Below are 19,455 nucleotides of genomic sequence, written 5' to 3' on the forward strand. Positions count from 1 at the left end.
CTCTGCATCTTCGTAGTGTCTCTATTTGGTCCCCAGTAAAGTTCTCAGTTGTCAAAATAAAAAGCAGGAAATTGGGGTTCTGAAGACCCCCAACAGCTATTGCCCGGCGCTGGTGCAGCTGGGGTGGGAGAAGCCCACTCCCAAGAACACTCTACCGTGGGTGCTAACCAGCTGCATTGTGCCCTCACCCCCACCAAAACATTCATATATCGAAATCTCAACCCCCAGGACCTCAGAATGTGACTGTATTTGAAGATAGGACCTTTAAAGGGGCAATTAAGTTAAACTGAGGTCATTAGGGTGGGCCCTAATCCAATAGCACAGGTGTCCTTTTAAGAAGCAAAGCTGGACACAGACACATAGAGGGAAAACCATGTGAAGACACAGGGAGAGGACGGCCCTCTGCGAACCAAGGAGAGAGGCCTCCATCTCAGACTTCCGGCTTCCAGAACAGTGAGGAAATACGTTTCTGTTGTTAAAGCCACCCAGTCTGTGGTCCCTCATGGTGGCAGCCCTGGGAAACTAATACATGGGTTTATTAGGTCAGCTGGCCATCACCTGTCACCTGGAAGAGGGCAGCTCGGGGGAGAATGGGACACAGGCCAGGTGAGTTGGGGGCAGGTCTGCTCTGGGGCCAGCCTCACCAGGCTGCTTCTGGGCGACGTAGGGAGACCACTGAGCTAAGAGCTGCCCTGGGGGCGTGGGCATCTACCAAGACACCATCACCGAGCCCCTGCCTGGGGGAAGCCACTTCCCAGATGAGGCAACTGGTCCAGTTCAAGGTCCCTGTGTCCCCAGCCCCTGCCCTGCCTGGGGAAAAGTCCAGAAAGGGAGGAGAAGGGGACAGCAGGAGCTAGAAAAATGCAGAAACTCCCGGATCAGCCGCCATCTGGTTCCAGGAGGAAAAAGAACATCTGGCTGCAGCTCTAGGCCCCAGTGTCTACGTAGCCCACGTGCAGGCACACGTGTCTGCCAGGCAGGCAGGCGAGGCTGGGGCCCTGGCCACGCTCCACCTGACCTTCCCCTTGGGAAATGGGCCTCAGAAGAAGAAGGCTACCGTGGTGATTGTGGACCGCAGCGCCTGGCACGAGGTGACAGTCAGAGAGCCCTCCCGCGCTCCCCACCACCCCCAGAGCTCGGGCACACTCACGTACGTGCACACACGCAGGCGGTCTGGCTGGCTGGCCTCAGTGTTCTCACACGTACAATTATGTGCACGAGATCTCCAAGCTTCCTTCCAGCTTTAATGTCCTGTAACGGGCATGTACGTGAACACTTCCACATCCGACACTTCATGTGCTTCGGTGTACACACACGTAGATGCAATTTGGAAACACGTACATGATCACCTTCGCACACAGATACTTTTATACATTCACTTAACATACCAAAGCTTTCACAGCCACGCACCGGCTCACACACACAGTGAAATCTCTACACCTGTGTTCTGTGCACGCACCTTGGTGTCTATGTACACACCTGGCCTTGCGTACGTTTATACACACACGTGTGTGTTCTTGCACAGTGTACACACTTAGACACTTGCAAGTTCTCAGCAAGCCCATGTTTACAGGTATCAGGCTTGCCAGATTTAGAAAATAAAAATAATACAGGATGCAATCTTTGGGACATACTTACACTAAAAATCTGTTCATTTATCTGACATTCACATTTAACCAGATGTCTGTATTTTTTCTGGCAACCATAACATGTATACATTCATACACACACACACACGCACACACGCACACAGAGACACAAATTCATGAAGCCATCATGAGGCCCAGCCCAGGACATGCTGTTTCCCTGGGAGAATTTCTAAGACCTTCTCTTGATCTGGTAATTAGAGCCACAGCTGCTCCTCTGGCCACAGCGCAGCTCCAGGCCCCCAGTTACGGCTTTCAATAGCCTGGCCCAGGACTCAGCTTCCTGGTGGGAAAAGGAAGGGCTTCCAGCAGGAGTGGGGGGCTTGCTGGGACCCTGGGAAAGCTCCTCTCACCAACAGCTCAGCCGTGAGATGTGGCAGCAGCGGCCAAGCCCTGGGAAACCCCACCCAGACCCGAAGCCCGGGGCTGGGCCTCAAGGAGGGACATCCAGCTGGTGTCAGAGATGCAATCTGAGCCCCTGAGGCCAGGCTGGCCTCATCCCCATCCGCTGCCGCTTCCACTGCTGGGGGACAAGTCAGGGCAAGTGTGCCTTGAAATCCTGATTCCTCAGCTTAAATCCTTCAAGAAAGTTTTGTAGAGGGACGGGGACCAGCAAGGTCCTAGGAGGGGCTTAACTCAGGGAGAGGGGGTCCTGGGGGAAGACACAGACCTGCCCCTCCACATGTGACCTGGGCAGCCTCCCCGCCTCCTCCCTCGCAAGAGAGGAATTCTAGTCCTGAGCCCCGGGCCAACAGATGTGTGATGAGTCTCCTGAGAGTCTCGCAGAGAACAGGATGAATTTCTTTAAGGAAGTATCTGGTTATCATGTTTTTTGGTTACATAAGAAGACATTTTCATTATTTCATGACAAATACAGGAAAACCAAAAGCAAACATTTTTTTGCTTATTCCTTGCAGACTTTTTTCTTCGCGTTCATAAAAACAGAGATGTATTTTGACAAAAAAGCCATTATATGCCATAGTTTTGTGACCTGCTTTTATCATTTATTAACATATTGTGAACATCTTCCTGCACCAATAATTCAACATCTCCATCTTGACTGATAGCAGCCTCAAGTGATTCCTTGTATGGAAGAGACTCTTTTTTTTTTTTTTTAATTATTTATTTATTTATTTATTTATGGCTGTGTTGGGTCTTCGTTTCTGTGCGAGGGCTTTCTCCAGTTGCGGCAAGTGGGGGCCGCTCTTCATCGCATTGCGCGGGCCTCTCACTATCACGGCCTCTCCCATTGCGGAGCACAGGCTCCAGACGTGCAGGCTCAGTAATTGTGGCACACGGGCCTAGTTGCTCCGCGGCATGTGGGATCTTCCCAGACCAGGGCTCGAACCCGTGCCCCCTGCATTGGCAGGCAGATTCTCAACCACTGCGCCACCAGGGAAGCCCCGGAAGAGACTCTTATTTGATATTTAGATTGCTACCAGTTTGTTTGTTTGTTTTTAATTGCAGTGCAATTCACATAACATAAAATTAACCAATTTAAAGTGTACAGGGGACTTCCCTGGTGGTCCAGTGGTAGAGAATCCACCTTGCAATGCAGGGGACGCGGGTTCAATCCCTGGTCGGGGAACTAAGATCCCACATGCCGCTGGGCAACTAAGCCCACGTGCCACAACTACTGAGCTTGCGCCCCTCAACTAGAGTTCGTGTGCCGCAAACTCCAGAGCCCACGCGCTCTGGAACCCGCACGCCACAACTAGAGAAGAGAAGAGAAAACCCGGGTGCCACAATTAGAGAGAAGCCCGCACACCACAACGAGAGATCCCGCATGCCTCAACGAAGATCCCGTGTGCTGCAACCAAGACCCGGTGCAGCCAAAAAAATAAATTAAAAAAATAAAGTGTACAATTCAGTGGCATTTAGCACATTTGCAAGGTTGTGCAACCACTGCCTCTGTCTAATTCCAAAATATTTTCATCATCCAAAAGGAAATCCAGGACCCATCAAGCAATTGGTCCCCATCCTCCCTCCCCGCAGCTCCTAGAAGACATCAGTCTGCTCTCTGTCTCTATGGATTTGCTTGTTCTGGACATTTCATGTGAATGGAATCATAGACTATGTGACTTCTTGTGTCTGGCTTCTTTCAATTAGTGTAATGTCTTCAAGGTTCATTCATGTTGTAGCAGGTATCCATACTTTGTTCCTTTTTATGACTGAATAATATCCCATCGTGTGGACAGACCACAATTCGGCTATCCATTCCTCCCTTGATGGCCATCTGTATTGTCTGCCTCTTTTGGCTGTTGTGAACAATGCTGCAATGAACATTTGTGTACAGGTTATTTGCTGAGAACCTGCCTTCAGTTCTTTTTGGCACATGCCTCAGAGTGGAACTGCTGGGTCATTGGTAATTCTATGTGTGATTTTTGGAGGAACTACCAAAGTGTTTTCCACAGTAGCTGTGCCATTTTACATTCCCACCAGCAGTGTATGAGGGTTCCTGTTTCTCTCCACCCTCGCCCACACTTGTTATCTGTTTTTTCATCATAACTATTCCTAGTGGGTATTGAAGTGGACCCCAGATTTTCTGCAAATATGAGTAATGCAGGTATAACCCTTCTCTGTACCTCTCTGAACAGAACAGCTGCCTTATTTTGTGTTGAATTTCTGGCAGTGGAATTGCTAGACCCAGCAGTGTGTGTGTGTGTTTGTATGTGTGTATAATTCTTTGAAAGGTTTTTGGTATTACCAAACAGATCACCAGAAAAGTTTCACCAACTTACTCTTTCTCTAGTAGGGTAAGAAAGTGATCACAAAAAGAGTTCTCTCTACCTTTATAACCATGTCAATCTGATTGTAAAAGTTTATATTCCCTTGTTTTCTTTTTGCCTCCCACAATCACTGTGCTAAGGAAACTGCTATAGGCTGAATTGTGTCCCCTACCCCAAATTCATGTGTTGAAACCTTAACTCCCAGGACCTCAGAATGTGACTGTATTTGGAAATAGGACCTTTTAACATGTGATTAAGTTAAAATGAGGTATTTAGGGTGGGCCCTAGTCCAATATGACTGGTGTCCTTGTAAGCGAGGCACGCACACGCACAAAGGCCATGCGCAAGCCGAGGAGCGAGGCCTCAGGAGAAACCAAACCTGCCGACACCTTGATCTTACACTTCCAGCCTCCAGAACGGTGAGAAAGTAAAAATTCTGTTGTTTAAGACACCCGGTCTGTGGCATCTTGTGATGGCAGCCCTGGCAAACTCATACAAAGACTAAACCTTTTCTCTTAAGCTTGTTAACCGTTTGTATTTGTTCCTTGTGAATTGCCCACCCCGTCACCTGCCTTTCCCTTGTTAAGGAGTCTAAAGTGTGCTGAAGGGCCCTCACCTGGGCAGGTCAGCAGCCTACCATGCTGAGAGCAAGGTCACACTGGTGAACAAAAGCAGAAGTCCCTGGAGGGAGGTGGCCTCTCCTGGAACGTGGAGAACAGGGCAGAGCACGGGCTTTCCAATTATTAGAAAACTAAGGAAGCCCAGGTCCCACCTGCAGAGGGTTAGATGTAATTGGTCTGGGGTGTGGTCTCCAGAGGGTAATTTTTTTTTCAAGCTCCCCAGGTGATTCCACTACAGGCAAAGTTGAGAACCATCAACCCTAACCTCCAGGACCCTCAGCTGGAAAAGCCAATGGCGTCCATCTCGGGTATGGCCTGAGCCTCTGAGCCTTTAGTCCAGGCAGGTTTGGGAAGATATGGGCACCTAACTCTACCGTCCCCACTGTGCATGAGAAGGAGGGAAGGATCGCCCCCAGAAACTGGTTTGTGTGTATCCTGCTTGTGCAAGACGTGCTACTGCCAGAGGCGCTGGGCTGTTAGTTCAGTCGTGTTTGCTCCTGCAGATGAACCTAAACACCGGCTTTGGGTCAGCAGGCCTGGGCTGCAGCACTGACTTCCCACCAGTGTCTGCGTGACTTTGGGCAAGTCTCTTGACGGCTCAGATCCTCAGTTTTGGCATCTCTAAAATGGGGGGAACGGGGTTGCTTTGAGAATCGGCTGCCCCAGAGTCTCCACCCTTGGACATGTCAGGTGGGTAAGTAGGTCAAGTCTCTTCAATTTCCTTTATTAATGATTTACAGTCCTCAGCATATGTCTTTAACCTCCTTGGTTAGGTTTATTCCTAAGTGTTTAATTTTTTGGCGGTGATTTTAAAAGAGTTTTTTTTTTTTTTTACATTCCCTTTCTGATATTTCATTGTTAGTGTAAAGAAACGCAACCGATTTCTGTATGTTAATTTTTTATTTTTTTTATAAATTTATTTATTTATTTTATTTATTTTTGGCTGCGTTGCGTCTTCGTTGCTGCACGTGGGCTTTCCCTAGTTTCAGCGAGTGGGAGCTACTCTTGGTTGCGGTGCGCTGGCTTCTCATTGCAGTGGCTTCTCTTGTTGTGGAGCACAGGCTCTAGGCGCACGGGCTCTAGGCGCACGGGCTTCAGTAGTTGTGGCACATGGGCTTAGTTGCTCCGTGGCATGTGGGATCTTCCCAGACCAGGGCTCGAACCCGTGTCCCCTGCATTGGCAGGCGGATTCTTAACCACTGAGCCACGAGGGAAGCCCTGTATGTTAATTTTGTATCCTGCTACCTTGCTGAATTCGTTTATCATTTCTAGTAGTTTTTGTGTAGAGTCTTTAGGGTTTTCTATATATAGTATCATGTCATCTGCACATAATGACAATTTTACCTCTTCCCTTCCAGTTTAGAAACTTATTTCTTTTTCTAGTCTGATTTGCTGTGGCCAGGACTTCCAATACTATGCTGAATAGAAGTGGTGAGAGTGGGCATCCTGGTCTTGTTCCCGATTTTAGCAAGAAGGCTTTCAGCTTTTCACCATTGAGTATTATATTGGCTGTAGGTTTGTCATAAATAGCTTTTATTATGTTGAGATATGTTCCCTCTATACCCACTTTGGTAAGAGTTTTTATCATGAATGGATGTTGAATTTTATCAAATGCTTTTTCTGCATCTATTGAAATGATCATGTGATTTTTGTCTTTTGTTGATGTGGTGTATCACATTGATCGATTAACGTTATGTTGAACCATCCTTGTGAACTTGGGATGAATGTTGAACCATCCTTGTGAACCTGGGATGAATCCCACTTGGTTGTCGTGTATGATCTTTTTAATGTGTTGTTGGATTCGGTTTGCTAGTATTTGTTGAGAATTTTTACATCTATATTCATTAAAGTTATTGGTCTGTAATTTTCTTTTTTGGTGGTGTCTTTGTCTGGTTTTAGTATCAGGGTGCTGATGGCTTCATAGAATGTCTTTGGGAGTATTCCCTCCTCTTCAATCTTTTGGAAGAGTTTGAGAAGTATCAGTATAAGTTCTTCTTTGTAGGTTTGGTAAATTCGCCTGTGAAGCCATCTGGCCCTGGACTTTTGTTTGTAGGGAGTTTTGGGGTTCTTTTTATCACAGATTCTAGGCAGATCAATCTCTTTTGGGCTGCAACTGCTTGGAACTGAGTTTCTGTTACTTGCGACCAACAGAGCTGGGTACAGGCAGGAGGCTCTAGGAAAATAATCATGGGAATGAAGGGTATGCACTTTAAACAGGGTAGGGCTGAGCAGGCTCACAGGAGACCAGACCTGTTCCTCATCCCACAACCCCCTCCCCAGGGAACAAGGGAAAGCCAGGTTCCCACTCTGCCCCCGTCTCCAAGTCAGGCTTATCATGGGGAAGCATAATAAAAATAGCTTCCATCGATAAGAGCCCACCAAATACGCTATGCTGACCCTTACCAAAACCCTCTAAGCTGGATACTATTGTCCTTACCTGCTAGGCTCACAAAGGGAATGTCCCAGAGTCAGGTAGGTGAGCTGCATTTCTTATTAAGGAATCTCAGAGGCCCAGAATTGGTTTAATCATAATCTTTGGTTCATAACAACTCTAATTATTGAGGCTTGATGCTTTTGTATTTGCTTTTGTTAAAAATGTACTTATTTTTAATGCTCAGAAGAACTGAATAGACATTTTTCCAAAGAAGATATACAGATGGCCAACAGGCACAAGAAAAGATGCTCAACATCACTGATCACCAGAGAAACGCGAATCAAACCCACAATGAGCTATCACCTCGCACCTGTCAAAATAGCTATTATCAAAAAGACCACAAATAACAAATGTTGGTGAGGATGTGGAGGAAAGGGAACCCTCGTACACTGCTGGTGGGAATGTAAATGGGTACAGCCGTTGTGGAACACAATATGGAGGTGCCTCAAAAAACTAAAAATAGAACTGTCATATAATCTAGCAATTCCACTCCTGGGAAAACACCCATTCAATTCAAAAAGATACATGCACCCCAAGGTTCACGGCAGCATTATTTACAATAGCCAAGATATGGAAGCAACCAAAGTGTCCATCAACATTTATCCGTTCATCTGATGCACACATCAACCTATGTAGCCATCAGATGAATGGATAAAGAAATCATGCTATATATATACAAGGGAATATTACTCAACAATAAAAAAGACTGAAATGTTACCATTTGCAACAACTTGGATGGACCTAGAAGGTATTATGCTTTGTGAAATAAGAGAAAGACAAACACTGTATGTTATCACTTATGTGTGGAATCTAAGAAATAAAACAAACAAACGAATATAACAAAACAGAAACAGACTCACAGATGTAGAGAATAAACTAGTGGTTACCAGTAGGGAGAGGGGAGAGGGGAGGTGCAGGACAGGTGTAGGGGATTAAGAGGTATAACCTACTGCATGTAAAATAAATAATCTACAAGGATATATTCTACAGCACACAGAATATAGCCAACACTTTATAATAACTTTAAATAGAGTATAAGCTATAAAAATTTTGAATCACTGTGTTTTAAACCTGAAGCTAATGTAATATTGTAACTTAAACATACCTCAATTAAAAAGTACTTATTTTTAATAATAATGAACACCTATGAAACCACCAGTAAAATCAACAAGTAGAACATGACCATATATATTTTTATGTGCTCCTCCCCATATCCTGAATTTTGTGTTTATCGTTCCTTTGCTTTAAAAAAAACGAGCATTATCATTTATTATAGGCCCAAACAATGTATTTTGAGATCTGATTGCTTTGCACTTTATAAAAATGGTATCATTCAATGTTATGATGACAGGAGTCATCCTTGTTATTGCCTATAGCTGTGCTTATTCAATTTTCATGGCTGTACAATATTCGATCATGTGAATAAGCTCCCATTTATTTATACCTTCTTTTTTTTTTTTTTTTTGACCACACTGCACGGCTTGCAGTGATCTTAGTTCCCCGACCAGGGATTGAACCCGGGGCCACAGCAGTGACAGCGCCGAGTCCTAACCACTGGACCGCCAGGGAGCTCCCAATGCTTTCTCTTTTCAGCGAGCGTTTAGGGTTGTGTTCAGCTTTTAAATGATGCTATTGGCGCTACTACTGACATTCTTCTTTTTTTTTTAATTTTTCTATTACTTTTTTAAAAAAATTTTATTTATTTATTTATTTATGGCTGTGTTGGGTCTACGTTTCTGTGCGAGGGCTTTCTCTTGTTGCGGCGAGTGGGGGCCACTCTTCATTGCGGTGCGCGGGCCTCTCACTGTCGCAGCCTTTCTTGTTGCGGAGCAGAGGCTCCAGACGCGCAGGCTCAGTAATTGTGGCTTACGGGCCCAGCTGCTCTGCGGCATGTGAGATCTTCCCAGACCAGGGCTCGAACCCGTGTCCCCTGCATTGGCAGGCAGATTCTCAACCACTGCGCCACCAGGGAAGCCCCTACTGACATTCTTATACAAGCCCTCAGGCAAACCAAGAGTTTCTCACAAGTCTTCAGGTGAACCAAGTAGTTCAAGGCCATCTGAAAGTGAACTTGCTGGGTCAAAAACAATCAATCCTACAGGATATTGCCAAACCACACTCCAAAACGGTTGGCCAACTTAGGTTCGTACCAGCAATCAGATCTGGTTGATCTCTGTTCTTTCCAGCACTTGGCATGGTCAGACCTCTTGGTTTTTGCAATGGAATGGGTGTGAGTGGTAACTCGTTTAGTCTTGGTGTGCATTTCCCTGATCCTAAGGTGAACACCTCTTCATGTTTATTGACTATTTTTGTTGCCTCTTCTGTGAAACACCTGTTCATGTTTCTTGCCCATTTCTCTATTGTTTTTTTTCTTCCCTTTTCTTATGGATTTCTAAGTGTTCTTCTATATGCTGGATAATAAGCCTTTGTCAATTACCCGTATTTAAAATATCTTCAAGGTTGAGCCCCTTGTCATTTTACTTCCTTTATTCTGTCATTTGATGAAGAGATAGTCTAATTTTAATATAACAAAATGGATGATTCTTTTATTTCATGGTTAGTGCTCTTTTTGGTCTTATTTAACAAATTCTTTCCTATCACAAGGTTAGAAAGAAACTCATGTACATCTTCTATAATTTTTTTAAAGTTTTACTTTGGACATTTAAGTCCTTAATCCATCTGGAGTTGATTGTTTTGTATTTTGTGAAAGAGGAATTCCATTTCTTTTTTTTTTTCCATATAGATAACCACCTTTCCCTTTTCAATTTAAATTGTCAGACCTCCTTTCCTTACTGATCTGCCGTGCCACCTCTGTTATATGTCAGAGTTTCATACATGGGAGGGTTTGTTTCTGGGCTCTCTATTTTCCACTGATTAATTTATTGCTGCCCAAGTGTCATAGCTTCATACATCCTGATATCAGGTGGGGCAAATTCCCATTTGTATTCCTCCTCTCCTGGAGTACCATGATCCTTTGCTCTGTCATATAAACTTTAGAATCACTGGTCAAATTCTACAAAAACTCCATTGAGACTGTGATTGGAATTGCATTGAATCTATAGATCAATTTGTGGAGAACTGTCATTTTTATGCTATCTGCCCTCCTGTCCTTAAGCATGGGTTATCTGTCCTTTTGTTTTAGTCTTCTTTAACTTCTTTTCATGAACTAGTAAAATTTTCTGCCTAATTCTTACCGCTAATGAAATATTAGACTAATGAAATTTTAGACTTATTCTTAGATACTTAAAATTTTCACACTCTTCAGACTGGCCCCACCCCCTTTTTTAAAGTACATTTTCCGATTGCTTGGTCCTGGTATCTAGAAATGTAGTTAACTTTCGTGTATTGTTCTTGTATCTAGGTATCTTGCTAAACTCTCCTTTTTGGTTTTCTATGTCATTGAGCATATCTGAAAATAATGTGTTTTGTTTTCTCTTTCCCAATCCTTGTGTTTTTTAATTTATTTCTTATAGTCTTATAGTTAGGGGAGGATTTCCAGTACTCACTGTTAAACAAGAGCAATAATGGGAAACATAACATTTCTTAGTTCTAATCTCAGAGGGAATGCTGCTAATGTTTCCCCATTTATCAGGCCAAGGAATTTCCCTTCTATTTCTGAATTACTGAGAAGTGTCTATCACAAATTTATGTTGAACTTTTTAAAATACTTCTTCAGCATCTATTAAGATAATCCTGTAGTTTTTCCTCCTTTAATCAGTTAATGTGTTAAATGACATTGATTTTTCTAACATTAAACCATCTCTTGCAATCGTGGGATAGAGCTAATTCCATCATGTATATTACACTTTTTTATATACTATTCTATTCAGCTTGCTAATGTGTTAGTTAGTATTTTTACGCTTATGTTCATGAGTGAAATGTGTCCGTAATTTTCCTTTCTTGTACTGTTCTTGTCTGGTTTAGTCTTCCAGGTTATATCGGCCACGTAGTGTGAATCTCCATCATCTCTTCCCTGGGAAACTGTGTGTGATATTAGAAGGATCTGTTCCTTAGATGTTCGATAGAACTCACCTGTAGATCACTGACTCCTGGGGTTTCCTTTCACTCTTTTATTCTTTAACATGATACTTAAAAGAATATTTAATTCTCTTTTATAGTTATATTCAAGTGTTCTACTTCTTGGGCCCATTTTGGTAAGTTATATTTTTTCCAAGTTTTGGACCATTCCATCTACGTTTTCAAACTTATTGACATAAAGTTATTGATCGTATTCTTGTACTATCTTTTTATTCTCTGTTCTTTGTAGTTATACCCCTCTTTACAGCCATAATGTTGTGCCTGTGTCTCTCTCCCCTCCTAGTTAATCTTCTCTATAATATCATTTTCTTTTAATTTCCACTCTATCATTAATATCTTCTTCCTTCTACTTGGGTTAGGATTAGTCTATTTCTCTTTGTTTAGCTCTTATGTTGGGCACTTTTTTACTTTTCAGCCTTTCTTTGTCATATAAACATTTAAACTTTAAAGTTTCCTTGAGGGATCATTTTTGTGCACCCCACACATTTTGATAGGCATTATTTTTCACTTTTTTTCAGTTCTATGTATTTTTATATTTTCATTACGACTGGTTCTTTTATCCATGAGTTACTTGGAAGTCTTTTAGTCATGGAAGTCTTTTAGTCAATTTCCCAATATAGGTAGATTCTATAAGACATCTTTTTGTTATTAACACATGTGAATTGTGGTGAGAGAATTTTTTTTAATTATTTATTTATTTATTTAGGCTGCGCTAGGTCTTCGTTGTGGCATGTGGGATCTTTGTTGCAGGTTGTGGACTTCTTAGTTGCAGCATGTGGACTCTTAGTTGTGGCATGCATGTGGGATCTAGTTCCCCAACCAGGGATCGAACCCAGGCCCCCTCCATTGGGGATGTGGAGTCTTACCCACTGGACCACCAGGGAAGTCCCCCGTGGCGAGAGAATTTTTTAGAAGAATAGTATCTTAAATTTTTTTGAAATGTTTAGGGTCTAATTTCGATTGATTGTTGTAAACGTTCCACCTGTAAAGAAAGTAATTTCTCTAGTAATTAGATATAGAATTCTATATATGTCAACTACATCCATCTTGTTATCTGAGCTGATCAGATCATCTGTGTATTTGCTGAGTTATTTTATTTTTATTTTACTTTTTTGGTAAAGTGATGGAGAGGGATGTGTTGAATCCCTGTGAAAGTGAACTTGTCTGTTTTTCCTTGGTGGTCTGTTAGGTTTTGCCTTAGGTATTTTGAGGTTATTTCAATATATATATTTAGATTAATATATGTATATATAAATATATGTATTTAGGGATTGACATATACACACTACTATATGTAAAATAGATAAATAATAAGAACCTGCTGTAGGGACTTCCCTGGTGGCGCAGTAGTTAAGAATCCGCCTGCCAATGCAGGGGACACGGGTTCGATCCCTGGTCCGGGAAGATCCCACATGCCGTAGAGCAACTAAGCCCGTGCACCACAACTACTGAGCCTGTGCTCTAGAGCCCGCGTACCACAACTACTGAATCCCGCACACCTAGAGCCCACGCTCCGCAACAAGAGAAGCCTACACACAGCAACGAAGAGTAGCCCCCGCTCACCACAACTAGAGAAAGCCCGTGCACAGCTACAAAGACCCAACGCAGCCAAAAATGAAAATAAATAAATAAATAAATTTATTTGTTTTAAAAAACAAAAAAGAACCTGCTGTATAGCACAGGGAATTTACTGACTACTCTGTAATGGCCTATATGGGAAAAGAATCTTAAAAAAAAAGAGTGGATATATGTATATGTATAACTAATTCACTTTGCTGTACATCTGAAACTAACACAGCATTGTAAATCAACTATACTCCAATAAAAATTTAAAACACAAAAACAGAAACAAAAAAAACCAGACAGATCAAAATAAAATTTAAAAAATAAACAAACAAATAAATGTATTTAGATTTATTACAACTTCTGGATAATTTGAACCTTTTCATTATGTACTGACCCTCTCTATTCTTCATGATGCTTTTAAAGTATAAGACAAATTTGCCTGATATCAAAATACATGCTTTCATATGTATGTATATATGTGTGTGTACATGTTTGTGTGTGTGTGTGTTTATGTTTAACCATCCTTTTATGTTTAAACTTTCTGGATCTTTATGTTTTCAGCACATCTCTTCTAAACTTCATCAATCTGGATTTTCTTTTTCCTGCTCAGCCTGACAGTCTCTTAACTGGTGAGTTGAGTCTATTTACGGCTATTATTATTATGGATATATTTGCACTTGTTTCTACCACCTTTTTTTCCCATTTTCTATGTGTTCTACCTTCCCTGTTTCTCTCTTCTCCTTTTCTTGCCCTTTCCGGAACTGAGTTTTTAGTTGGCTTTTTCTTTTCACTTTTCTCTCTACTGATTTCTATTGCTTTGTCACTGTCAGAAGGTTGGTAAATTTAGCTTCAAGTCTGAAGGTTACAGGTCTTACCCTCCTTCCCAAACAACACAGGCCTTTAGCTTCAAAACACCTCCGTCTGGTTCGTATAGATCGCCAAGTAAGCCAAGTGTGTCCTTTTGTTACCCCCCCAGAGGAAACCCCCGTTACTCCACGCAGCATTGGTTTTGTGTGACCTCCACAGTTCGCCCTTTACTATTTACTCTTCCTTCTCAGGCCCTCAGTCACCCCATCATTTCCCTTCTTCCTGAAAGTGTACTCCAAGCACATCCTCTAGAGCAGGTGGCAGCAAACCTTGCAACTGTGTTTATGTATAAATGCAGATGTCTTCATTCTCGTTCTGACCTTCATGTCTCGGCTCTCTTTCGTATTTTCCCATTCTTCTCTATTTTTTATTGCTTTCTGAGAAGGAATTCAAAAATATTTTCTACTCCACTTGTTTTTGTTCCAGTTGTGTCTATTTAGTCAATTTACAGTTATTGTATTCTAAATTTATTCTTCACTCCTAGAAGTACCATCTCTGTTTGTTTCTTAAGTCTGCCCATCCATGGGAATTCCCTGGCGGTCCAGTCGTTAGGACTCCGCACTTCCATTACAGGGGGCACGGGTTCGATCCCCAGTCGGGGAACTAAGATCCCGCAAGCCGCTTAGTGCGGCCAAAAACAAAAACAAAAAACATCTGCCCATCCATCCCTGATGGTTCCTTTGTGTCTGCTTTATCACTTGCATCCTTGGTCTCTTTACCTTGGTAACACATCTACTGCTCTACATTCTGGATCTGACCATCCCAACAGCCACTGTCCTTGAGCGCTCTTGTTTCTGCTTCATGTGTCATTACTCTTTAAGATCAAGCCATGAGTTTATGAATAATCTGTGAGCATCCCGGGGGCCTCATTTGGCCATGGCATTTTCCTTCAGAGAAGATTGGCTTTGCTTCTGCTCGTAGCCTAGATGTCCACTCCGGGGTCAGAGCTGGAGCCCCAACTTAGCCCACAACTACCTGCATCCCTTGCTGTTGTACTAGCTTAGGTACCCCACAGCCGTGTTGCCATAGGAACATGGCCTCCGGGCACCCCTGCCTGCCTGGGTGCTCACTAGGCTGAACCATTTTTGGACTCTTTCCAGCTCCCACCCTTATGACCCCAGTACCTGGGTGCCAGTCACTCTTCAGTCACTGAGAACCCAGCTCACATTTGCTTACATGTCTTTTTTGGGGGGATGGGGTTCCATGGAATTTTCTCCTTTTTATGAGACCTGCAATGCTTCCAAAAATATTCTCCATCTAGGGCCAGTATGGGGAATGTATGTTCCTTAGAGCTCCCAGAGTCATAATTCAAAAGCTGAGGACCTCAGACTTCCCTGGTGGGCCAGTGGTAAAGAATCCGCCTTCCAATGCAGGAGACATGGGCTCAATCCCTGATCGGGAAACTAAGATCCCACATGCCACGGGGCAACTAAGCCCATGCGCCACAACTACTGAGCCCACGCACCACAACTAGAGAGCCCGCATGCCGCAACTAAGACTCGACACAGCCAAAAATAAAAATAAATTAAATAAATACATTTTTTTTTTAAAGCTGAGGCTCTCAAGAGCTGAAATTTGAGCCTATTCACGTGCTGCTGGAAACCGCCACCCTCTGCTGTGTCTCAGGCTTCTCATGGTCGGTGACTCTGCCGTGACCCCCTGGAGGGCTGACGACTTGTCACAGGCTACCTGCCCCACGCTGAACAGCCAGGCTCCTTTGCTTTTAGAGTTCTCACGCCTCCCTTTGAAAGCTTTCCTGCACCTGCCTTGCTGCCAGACCCTCTGGGGGCACTTGGTGCTGTGGCCGAGTCTGCCTCACCTTTGGGTCCAGGCTCGCTGCGGTTTGTGCAAAGCGCAACCCAGGATCAAAGCGCCGACCCTTCTGTGCTAACTTTGCGCAGGGCTTTTTCTGCATATTTTGTTGGCCATGGTTGGGGTGAGACCGCTGGGGCGTGAAACTGCTGTGTAGACAAGGTGATAAGTGAATTCATTTGAAGGCACGGGACTGTGGCCATGGAGAGCCAGCACGTTGAGGTCAGACAGACTGGGACCCAACCCTGGCTCTCCCACTTAGAGCTGGGTGACCCTGCGCTAGCAACCTCATCCGTCTAAGCCTCAGTTTCTTTTTTCTTTTCTTTTTGTTGTTTTTTTTTTTGAGTGTGCTGCGTGGCATGTGAGATCTTAGTTCCTTGACCAGGGATCAAACCCACGCCCCCTGCATTGGAAGCACGAAGTCTTAACCACTGGACCGCCAGGGCAATCTGTAAGCCTCAGTTTCTTCATCCATACGATGAGAATCACATCAGTCTCTCGATCTGATGTGCTGGGGACTGTTAACGGCGCTTGTCCACGTGAAGAGGCGGGTCTACACCTGCCATATAGTTAGTGCTGAATCAACGTGTGTGCACGCGTGTGATCCACAGAGAGAGGTTTCCAGTGGTGCCTTGCGGGTACCAGCTCCGTACTTGGCCCTCTGCAAGCATCCAGCTCACAGCCCTGAGAGGTAAGAGCTTCCATTCTCTGTAATTTGAGCCTCGATTCTCTTATCCTTAATGGGTTGGACAGACAGGTGTGTGAGGACAGCCGTGCTTTGAGACCCTGCCCAGAGGGACCTCCAGCCTCTGGCTGAAAGCCCCGCCCTCCTCACCAGCCACATCCTGGTTCCCGGAGCAAACTTCAGGCCTCTGGGCTTCCAAAGAAGCAGCTGTCCCTCCCCCAGCCCCACCCAACAGGGTCACCTCCTCCGAAGGGTCACGCTCCAGCCTCCGGGGCTTTCTCATGCTGGCTGAAGAACCAAGCCAGTGCTGGGGCTTCCTGTTGTGATAACCCCCTTCCTGCCCCTGGAGCGCCCCTTCCCCACTTGGCAAAACTCAGAAGAGGGGCCGGAAGGTGGCAGGCTTTATCTTCCCCTCCTTACAAGGGGCAGCTGGGTTGGAATGTGTTCCCTGATAACGGGTTGTGAGGGGCTGGGGCGCGGCAGGCTGCCCGATGTGTGGGGCTGGCTGATAAGGGCTCTGGAGAGCCTTCAGAGCCAAAGCCCCCTTCCGACAAGCTGTGAGTAGCGTCTAAGGAGGGTCCGGTATTCACAGAATTCCTTCCGTCCATCAGTGTGCAGGGGGCACAAACTTGGGAGGCCAAATGAGCAAGGCGGGCCGGGGCGGAGAGGACCCAGTGCAGGGGACTGAGGATAAGGACACAAAAAGAGGAATTCTCTAGGGATGAAATTTTTATTCACTCATTCATTCCCTCAACAAATGCCGAGCTGAATGAACGTGTTTAGAATCAAGGTTAAGAGTAAGGGCTCTGGACTCATCCAGACCTGGGTTTGAGTCCTAGCTTTATGACCTAGTGGCAGCTGACTTTGCCTTGTTGGCCTCAGTTTCCTCATCTGTAAAATGGGGAGAACAGGCATCTTGTGAGACTTGGAAGAGATGACATGTGTATCTCACTCAGGCCGGGCTCTGGCACCAGGGAGGTCCTCAGTAAATAGTTTTAGACCATGATTGCAGAACTCCAAGGGCTGGGTGGTCAAGAAATGATCCCACCTCCCCCCGCCTTTGCAGGGCTATGAGGAAGTCTGCGGCAGCAAGGAGGGTGTTGCACAGAGGATGCAAGGCAGCCTCCTGGAGCCTGGGGCAGGAAGTGGGTACAGAGGGCTGGGAACCAGGGGCTGGGAGGCCTCTCTCCTGGGGCACATGTCTTTTGATGCATCTGCCTCATTTCACCCTCTGCAGTCTAGTCCCCTCTGTTGCCATGGACACCCCCACATGGGTCCCTTACCACCTCCCTCCCCGAGTCCAGATGCTCTTCCCTTCAGCCAGTGCCCACCCCACATGACCAGAGTCCCCAAGACCCAATTCCAAATGTCCGGGAGAGCTGATCAGTTCGGCCATCGGAGGGGCTCGGCTTCTGTCTGGCCCCCGGCCGAGCCCAATCAGCTGTGGCTGCTGGCTGGGGGCCCACACTGGGCAGACAGTGAGCTCTGTGAGAACCGGACCGTGCTGACCCCGCTGCAGGACACCCAGCAACAAGGACAGGGCTGGCCCGCAGCAGGGCCTCCGGAAAGGGCCTTTTTCTGGAAGAGCAGCTCCTGCCTCTTAGCTCCTCCTGTGTGCCAGGCCACGGAGGAGCAGTGTCTGAACGGGCTTCCTGCCTCCACTTCGTAGTCAGGTGAAGTGACTTGCCCCCGGGCCACATGACCACTCAGAGCACAGGGCCCCCAGCCTGAGGTGGGCAGGGCAGGGGGAGAGAGGAGGCAGGGGAGTCAAGAATATCCCTGCCGTGCTCAGCCTCTGGGTCTTGTGATGCCGAAACTCAAGAGCCCCTGACTCAGCAGGATATTAATAAGCCTGGCGGGCTCCCAGGGGGCCAGCTCTGTCAGGGGCAAGAGCGGAAGGACTGCTCCCAGCGCTGGGACCTGGGACCTCCCTCCCCTCGTCCACAGCACCAGCTCCTTCCCCGGGACCCCCTGGCGACCCCATATCCCAGCCTCTCTAGGTAGGGAGACCCCTCCCCACTGCTCAGTAGACCTGGGTAAACCTCACTGAGTTAAAGGGAACCATCTAAAAGGGACCCAGGAGGAGAGACAGAGGCAAACAGCATGGGGGGGGCATGTGGTCAACACTTCGGGTTCTGGGGTCAGAGTCAAGTTCAAGCTTTAGCTCTCCCACTGCTAACTTGGAGACTTGGGACAAATTGTTTAACAGCGCTGAGCCTGTTTCTTAATCTGTGAAGCCGGGGTCCTAACAGTACCTAGTCCTGGATTTACTGCGAGGACCCAATGAGGTGGTTGTCACAAAGGGCAAGTCCCGGGAATGACAGCTGTTTCTCACCTGTCACCGCTGCTGGTCTCAGCTGACGGGCTGATTGGTCCATTCTGGATCGGGTTTCTGTCCCACAACGCTCTCTAGTGGGAAAAGGTGATTATTGCAGAGGCTCCCTGCAGGTTGTGTGGGCTTTGCTGCTTCTCAGCCCCAAAAGCTCCAAGAGGTGCCCTTTCCGATTGACTCAAGTTCATGGCCCCTGTGATGCACTGGCAGGGCCGGCAAAGAGGAAAAAGACCCGCTCCCTTCCCTTTGAAGTTCAAAGTACACGACAGCCTGGTTTGGCATCAATGACCTATCTAAGTCCTGTCCTGGGTCGTGCCCCCTCCAGCCTGGACAAGCCACAACCTCCCTGATCCTCACAGACGCCATCTACAAACGGGAACACGAAGCCTTGAAGGCCATGCACAGGAGCTGGGCACTCAGGAAGTGGCAGTGGACCAGGTGCCTGCACACCAGCCCTTAGGGGCCGTGTGATTCACTCCAGCCAGAGGCCCTGATGTGGGTGGATTCAGAGAGCACGAGGCCTGAGTCTCTGGGGGTCCCTTTCCAAGGCTGCCCAAGTGGAACATTTGCCAACGGCAGAGCCAGCGTGTCTTCTCCCTGCCTCCTCGCCCCTGCTGCTCCCCAGGCTGGGCACCCTGTGTGCTTAAACAGACATCCGCTTGCCAAGGGTTCCCAGGGAAACCCTCCCGCCTCCCTCGCCAGAAAGTACCCACATTCGAGGTCTCT

General features: G+C 46.0%; 1 long non-coding RNA gene across 1 annotated transcript; it reads left to right on the forward strand.

Annotated features, from left to right (window-relative positions):
- The first annotated feature begins 1,106 nt into the window (after nucleotides 1–1,106).
- LOC309632871 lies at nucleotides 1,107–13,111 on the forward strand. Its single transcript, XR_014247099.1, has 2 exons — nucleotides 1,107–2,732; nucleotides 3,048–13,111. It is a non-coding gene; the product is annotated as an uncharacterized lncRNA (long non-coding RNA).
- Nucleotides 13,112–19,455: the final 6,344 nt, after the last annotated feature.

This window comes from Balaenoptera borealis, assembly GCF_965194805.1.
Source record: "Balaenoptera borealis genome assembly, chromosome: 8".
Taxonomy (NCBI): Eukaryota; Metazoa; Chordata; class Mammalia; order Artiodactyla; family Balaenopteridae; genus Balaenoptera; species Balaenoptera borealis.